This window comes from Phragmites australis, chromosome 12 (assembly GCF_958298935.1).
Source record: "Phragmites australis chromosome 12, lpPhrAust1.1, whole genome shotgun sequence".
Taxonomy (NCBI): Eukaryota; Viridiplantae; Streptophyta; class Magnoliopsida; order Poales; family Poaceae; genus Phragmites; species Phragmites australis.
The window spans coordinates 20,702,755-20,710,489 of NC_084932.1; the positions used below are offsets into that span (position 1 = coordinate 20,702,755).

Here is a 7,735-nt window from a genome sequence, read left to right on the forward strand (position 1 = left end):
CGCCAGGTCAAAGCCTGCATGGTGAAAAGCTTGTAGGGACAGGGTGGATTGCCGAAGGTGAGGTGATCCAAACAAGCCAGAGAAGAAACTCGACATAGCCGCCTCCTTATCCTGTTGTGAGGTCAGCACACGGCCGTCAACCTTTAGAGTGGGGACCCAATTTTTCCTTTTCCTATATGTAGCATAGAGATGGAAGAACACTGTGTTGGCATCACCCTCACGAATCCAGGTGATCCGCGACCGGGAACGCGCAATGGTGCGCTGCAGGGAGGACAGTGTGAGGCAATGCTTCTTGAGACAGCGCCTGAGCCAAGCCTCCAGATCACTGAGGGGCCGACCATCCTGTGCCACGTCAAATCTGTGTAAAAGCTTGCGGGCTAACTGAAGTTGGAAGTTGACGTTGCCTACAGTCTTTTGGCCCCAAGACTATAGCGCCCTCGCAAGTCTAGCGAGCTTGCAAGCAAGGCGCCGCAGTGGACCCACACCGTCCACCGGAGACGACCATTTGTTACTTCTTGAAGTCATTTCCTTGATGCATTTCATCCTTTTGAGCTAATTGTTGTATTTGTGTTTCATGGAACAGGCTAAGTAAAGAGCACGTGCTTGTGTGCGGCATAAACGGAACCACTATTGAGGTAACTGGATTTTTTCTTCTTCTGTGTAGTAATTTTTACCACATCGTTATCGTGATAAGTGTCTATTATTGTATTGAAATCAGCATCAAGATGCTGTGATCAATTGGCGTTCCTTAAAGTTCAATCCAAGTTTAGTTGTTGCTTTTAACTAGTTACTTGTAAATTTTCTTGGCATTTTATTACTTCTGCTTCGTTCCTGATTGTCTTGTGCTATATTTGCATTGTCTGTGAGAATTACATTTTCCTTGTATACTCCGATGTTATTTGAAAGCTGGTATTGTTAGTTATTCCCACAGATTAAGCACTACCACTTAGCTTTAGGTTATCTTACCTGTTGATTTTATATTTGTTTGCTTATATTTCCTGCTTGTGTAGCATTTCAGTCAAAAAAATCTGGCCCTCTGTTGGTTTTATTGTAAAAATAATCCTTAGTACCGTATGCTTAAGGAGAATTTATTTCAACTGTCTGTGCACTTATACGAACCGCCTGTGATCACTTTAATCTAAATGTCCTCGTTTCTTCTTTGTATATTGACCGTGCTTCACTCATTATAACTTTTTGTATGGTGTTTAGTGAAAGCATCCTCACTAAAATAATTTCTTTCTTACACCGTAGTTCTGCAAGAATATTGTTTTATCAGGAGTTGGTTTATCCTTGATGGATGATCACATAGTCACGGAGGATCATCTGAATGCAAATTTCCTAATTCCTCCTGACGAGAGCATATGTGGTGGTAGATCTCGAGCTGAAGTTTGCTGCGAGTCTTTGAAAGATTTCAATCCTATGTTGAAAAAGGTGAGTTGCAATCTGAGATTTTTGTTAATTTGGAGGTCCGAATTAAGAAACATACAAAGTGATCATCTCTTCCTTGCGTTCTTGAAATTTTGTGATACCTACGTTTTCATCAATAATTGAAGAATTTTAGGAGATACTTCTATATGCATTCTTGAAGTGATGGTGGTACGGTGGTACTTAAGAAAGTTCTTGTAAGAAAAATCTCCTTTAATGAGTAAGCTATTTTGCTTATTACTACATTGAAATTGCATAGCTTGATTACCCTAGAGAATTTTCTTATAGCTACAACACTTCAAGCTATTATCATATTATTACATTTCATCAAAACGACTAACATTCTTCATGGTACTGATGCTAATTAGTTTCTCTGATTTGTTCTTTCCTTCAGGTGATCCATATCTAATTGATGGAGAATTCCTCGATAGATTTGACATCGTTGTAGTTAGTTGTGCATCTCCTAAAACAAAGGTATAGATTCTTCTCCGGAACTAGTTTTCAGTACCCCTGCTTATTGCATGTGCTACTTCAGTGTTTCCTTAAAACTAAACATATGCAAGAAGTTTGATGTTCTTTGTCATGCTCATGATGTTTTTCATGTGTTTTGTGTTCTTTTCAGTTGTTTATTAATGACAGCTGCCGGAAGAGAAGCAAGCGTATTGCATTTTACGCTATAGACTGCAAGGATTCTTGCGGTGAAATATTTATTGATTTGCAGAAGCATATATTCAGGTATGCAGCATATCTGGAGATGTTCAACATTTGTTCTCAGATTTGTCAATAACAGTTGTAGTACATGCAATATTCAGAAGTCAGAACAGCTATACCTTTCCCCATTAAGCATGCCTGCACAGACTCCTGCGATTGAGCTATGTTGTGTCCATAATGTTTGTTCATTCCCCTTAAAACTATACCTGTGCACATGCATGCGGCTTGAATAATACGACTCATCGTTTTTTTCCTTATGTGCTGTGTAATTAGTCATTTATTTTTCTTTCCATGTGTTTCCACAGAGAAAAATATGCAAGTGCCATAAAAACGACAAACTTATGAAATACCGTTGCAGTTTTTCTGGATTGATTGGTTCCATTGCAAAGGCTCAAAATCATATAAAACGCCGGTGTTACCATTTCATCTATTAGGGGTGAAAATTTTCCTTTCTGCCCCTGCCTATGTTTCTTCTGCGACTTTCTCTTCCACACAGGTGTGCTTCCTACTTGAACTCTGATTGAGCCATGTTCCCTTGCAGCGCCCATGCTGCAATCACTGTGGGCAAGCTTTCGCTGCTGCTGTGGGCCGTGGGTAAGCCTAAGCCATGTCACCACCATCAGGTGCATAACAGCTGAGTGTCTGGAGAAGAGGCAAGGATGATTATGGCACTTTGGAAAACTTCTCTCACCATAATGTTGTAAGCTAACAAAAATCCTAAGGGTCATAGTATTTTCAACTGACCAGTTTCGAATGATTGTAATGGTATTATCATAACTTCACGTCTATGCGATGACACTGACATAATTTTATCTCTTCTATGCATTTATGCTTCTGAAAGTTTGCGACTCTAGGCTGATCACAAATTTGTCCTGACTGATGTTTTTTTTATTCATAGAATAAATATCAGGGTGTGCACGCTCTGAATCGTTAGCGTACAAAATGCAGATATACTTGTTTTATGGCCTCTCCAAAAGACGAGAATACCCAAGGCAACTAAGCTCATTGGTTATCTTCCAAGTCCCTCCCGTTTGTTCCATTCCTCTCATTGGTTGTCTTCCAAGTCCCTCCCATCTGTTCCAAGATCTGTCACCTTAGAGTGCTTAAAACATGGAAGTCTCACATCGTCAAAATTGGGACCCAGGAATCAACCTTTGAGACACATTCTCTTTAGATCCAATCATCTTGGTGTCAAAATCTCTTATGCTTTGCAAATCATGATCATTTGAGAGGCATATATCATATATATTCCTCTTTAAGTTGTTCTTAAGCTTTTTCCTTAATAAGTTGGCCTCTGAAATTACCTTTCTGAAGTTGTGTGTTCATTTTTTTTTCCTAGAAGAAGCCTGAAAGAGAAAATGAACAACTGGAGTTGACATACCCTAGACTTCAGGTACATGAGTTCAGGTTACGCTATAGAAAAGAAGCATTTGAACTACATTTCTATATCTGAGTATGAATTGTGTTCTTCCACAAGAATGCAATTGGCTTTACTTAACTGTGGAGAAGAAAAATTAAAACGCGAGAAGGTTCTCCTGCTGTGGTTGATTTTCAGTTCTCTTTTATTTCTGATGTGGAAAAATAGTTTGGATCTTATGTAACTTTCTTTTTTGGGGTGATAGGTGTGTTTGAAGTAGTTCTGGTGTTTTTTGTGTTCCATATTGCCTTTGAGAACCTTTACAGTACACCATGATACTAGATAGTGGAGAGTATCATTGTTGTGATCCAATCGTTCATTTTAGTAGGTATTATTGTAATTATCTTGATACCTTTAGGGGTAATTACGTCATTGACTGACCGGACTTCGGACCTTCGCCACCCATCATCGACCGGCCGACGGAGGGTGAAAACCCTAATAAATAAAATGAACAGAATAAGTGAAAGTTTATCCGAAGAATAAACTAACATTTTGACCTTCCCTAATTAAACATATAATTTACAAGTTTATCATGTTTTTTTTCAATCATACCCTTATGATACCCATGATACTCTTTAATGATACCTATGATATTGGTGAGCGATAGAGTATTATTGGACCAATCTAAACCACCAAATAAAGAAAATGGACGGCATGCACTCATTTAGATGTACCGTAAAAGTCATCTTGCCTTTTACTTAAATGTCGATTTCTATACGAAGAAATCCATCAACTGACATTTCCTGTTCATGGCATCCCCACCCGTTATACATCAAAGCTCAATGCTATACTGTTATTGGAGTACTTGCGTTTAATTTGCGTCTAGGAATCCACAACTTACCCTTTCGGATGCTTCAATTGAGAAATGCATTATAGTTTGCTCAATCAAGCGCAGTGACTGCATTTTCTTTTCCTCCATACAGGAAGCTATCTCTATACCTTGGAATAATCTACAAGAAAGACAACAAAATTATACTTTGCCATGAGAGGGGAGGATGCCAAAATTCAAGACACTGGTGCAAAAAATCTAGTTTTACTTTATATTCTCCTAATGATTGGAACCGAAAAGTGCCAATGTCTTTTGTTTTTTCTTGATTCCCCTAATCATTCTGTTCTCTTGATAATATCTTTTTGCAGTCTTGGCTCGGACGAAGGCCATGTGTGATGAAATGGTATAACAGTTTTTATTGCCTTTAATGTAGTTTGTATTCCTTTTGATATTTTACATGGTATGGTAAACTGCAGTCTTTCAATGAGTTTCAAATCCCGACTGCTCTCATGGAATGACTGCTAGCAGCTGGAAAAAAGGAACATCCTCCTGTATGTGCAATCCTCGATGGTATTCTTGGTCAGGTAGGTTCCATTTAATCACTAAACTGCGTAGTCTGAGCTATCTAGTATTTGTTTGTATTACACCTTTTTTTTACGAACTATGGCTGTTACGAATATTTTTGTTCTGTTTCATTTTTTTGGTTGGCTTGTGAATGCTGGAAAACAAAGTAACTGTAGATAATATATGTGGTGATATGCTTCTTTTCCTCATATATGAAACGTAAGCAACTCAATGATAAAGGGACAGTAATGTCAAGTAGAGTAGGTAGTATGTCAGCAAAGAGGACCTAAAATTACTCTGAGCGAACTTATGTTCTATTTTTTTTAATCAAGGCCTCATAGAACTTATGTATTTTCTGTAAACTGTTTGTATGTGCTTTTGTGGCTCCTGATCTATATGGGCAAAGGTCTATTTATAAATTGTAATTGGCAAACTAAACTTTTTAGAATTAAACAATTATATTCATCATTTTTTTCCAGGAAGCTTAATTATAGAAAAAACGCAATTTGAGTTTGAGTAGCACCAGTAGGCTAATATATTCAATGTAACTTTTGATGAAATGCACTTATAGAGCGGACCTGTTATATATCCAAAATCGTCTTAAGTACATATGGAGTTTGTAGAAGTGGTAAACTCCCTAAACTAGTGCAGTTAAGTAATTTTGGCTCTCTGAACTTTAGAACTGTGTTTTTAGGTCTGTAGGCTTGTCTGAGTCAAGGTTTGTCCAAAACCCAATTAGTTAGCGAATGAACATAACATGGGACTTCCGATACCTGTATATGAATTTTCTTTGAGTTGTTGAGAAAGCCTGATCGCTGGATGACAAGCGTCCAAAACAGGACTGGATTTCATCAAACGCAGCATTGTGGATGCTATTCATTTCCATATACCCTTGTATTTGCATATTTTGTATTAGCAATGTGCTTACAGCACCGTCTTCTATCTAATAGGAGGTGATTAAATCAATATCCTGCAAGGGCGATCCGATAAAAAATTTCTTCTATTTTGATGCGGCTGATGGTAAAGGTGTCATCGAGGATATCCCCCTGCACCTTCTGCAATCTGAAGCGCTTAGCTGCCTAACTGCAATTCTACCTGGTTCATTAATCCTTGTACCCCCACTCATTGACATTGAACATGTAGCAACTCTTAGATTCTTAGCCAGTGAAGTGAAAATGTAGTTGGTATTAGTGCAGCGTGGGGTCTCAGAGATTGTATCAAACAGAGAACGCGACATTATGCACAAACAATTTCAAAGCTGAAGTCAGGAATATTTCTATGCTTTTGAGGTGATGGATCCCTTTGACTTCTCTTTACCCTTTTGTCGAATTAGGTAGCAGTGGTTGTTTGAAAAGGAATAGTATGTAGCAGTGAAGATCAAGGCAAAACTGTGAGTGTCTCCAGCTATATCATCATGTCTGTGTACTGAGCTGGCTTGTTTGATTGGAATGGCTGTTTGAGTGATGTTCTCTGTTTTAGGCGCGTAGCAGTCAGTCACCGCCGACTTGTTTGGTTGCAGTCAGTACCATATTTTTATTGGAATCTGATCTGGAACGTCTGAAGTGTTTGGTTCAACTCCACATTTTTGTCGGAATCGAATCTTAGAGAAACAATAGAAGTGAGCAGTTTTGAATTTCCAGAAAGGTTGGATGCAATCTTGGATGAATGAGGTGGAGGTATGAAAGAAACTTGATCAGTCTAGTTGGAAAGCTGAGGCTTATTCCTGGTTTTCTAGAGATGCAGTTAGCCAGTTACTGCAATGTAATGGTCATCTTTTTCGTACTTCTAACCCAGAGGCAGGGATTTCTCCTCTATACATAATCTGCATAATCTGATTTGTACAGGACTTTAGCCTATCAAATATGGTTCTGAAATAGCCATCCCAACCACTTGTCTGAAGTCACTTCTGATCGAAGTCTATTGCAGGCCAGTCCAGTTCAGATTCAATTTCTTCTCGTATCTACTTCAATCTTCTCAGTCGGTCGGGAGTCTATTTGCGCAGAATCTGATCCATCAGTAGTGTGATTTCTGAAGGAAAGAATCAATCGAAAACAGGAGGATCCAGATCTTACTTGTGGTCATATTTCAAGACCAAAAGGATATCTGAATTGGACATGGGAGAAAGGTACTTCGCATCTGAGATCCTAAGCACAAGACATGAAAGAAAGGTACTTGGCATCTGTGATCTGAGCATAAGACATGAAAGAAAGGTACTTTCCATCAGTCTCAGTTGCGGCCAGGTTCATTCTCTAACAGGAAATCGCACTCATGGACTATGCAATTGAACCTATATTGAAGGACTATAATTCAACCAGTGCGACGCCTCATTTTTAAGAAGTTCTATTCTCACTAGCAACACGTAAGATAATTTCGAACCGCCACTGACGCCTCTAGAAAAAGGAACTACAAAATTCTTGTGTTTCTCCGTTGCCAATGTAATGATCATTGTTGTATCACACAACATGTAGAACTTATACCAACATTATTCCTTTCATCGGACATTCTTACACTCTGTCAAGAAATAGCCAGCCTCACCTAATTTGCTAACAAAGTCTTGTTAAACAATACGGAGTATTGTTTTTGGGGGACCAAGCACCATCCTTCTCAACAAAAAGATCCCAATGATGAGCCATGTACAATAATGCATGTCTAGAATACAGTAAGTACTGTTAGTAGTAAACCTTGTACACGTAGGTAGTTAGTAGCTGCATGTTTCCCTTTTCTGTTTGCATGCGCGCGAGCTTTCAGGCTGTGACTGCCGCGCGCGTAGGAGGACTTGCCGAGATTAGCTCGCATGTTCCTGGGACGACCATGACTTTAGCGGCATCGTGGGCATGGGGATGGACGTG

General features: G+C 39.1%; 1 pseudogene; it reads left to right on the top strand.

The window, feature by feature from the left end:
• Nucleotides 1-253: 253 nt before the first annotated feature.
• On the top strand, nucleotides 254-6,067 carry LOC133886384 (SUMO-activating enzyme subunit 1A-like; annotated as a pseudogene).
• Nucleotides 6,068-7,735: the final 1,668 nt, after the last annotated feature.